The sequence below is a fragment of the Phaethon lepturus genome, unplaced genomic scaffold (genome assembly GCF_000687285.1).
Source record: "Phaethon lepturus isolate BGI_N335 unplaced genomic scaffold, ASM68728v1 scaffold53775, whole genome shotgun sequence".
Lineage (NCBI taxonomy): Eukaryota > Metazoa > Chordata > Aves > Phaethontiformes > Phaethontidae > Phaethon > Phaethon lepturus.
This window is the reverse complement of record NW_010540954.1, coordinates 1-268: the sequence shown is the minus strand read 5'-3', so window position 1 is coordinate 268 and position 268 is coordinate 1.

Genomic DNA, 268 nt, shown 5'->3' with positions numbered 1-268 from the left:
CCTCCTACCCTCCAGCAGATCAACACTCCCACCCAGCTTGGTGTCATCTGCAAACTTACTGAGGGAGCACTCGATTCCCTCATCCAGACCATCAGTAAAGATATTGAATAAGACTGGCCCCAGAACCAAGCCCTGGGGAACACCACTTGTGACCAGCCGCCAGCCGGATTTAACACCGTTCACCACAACTCTCCTGGCTCAGCCATCCAGCCAGTTCTTTATTCAGCAAAGAACACGCCTGTATAAGCCATGAGCCACCAGTTTCTCC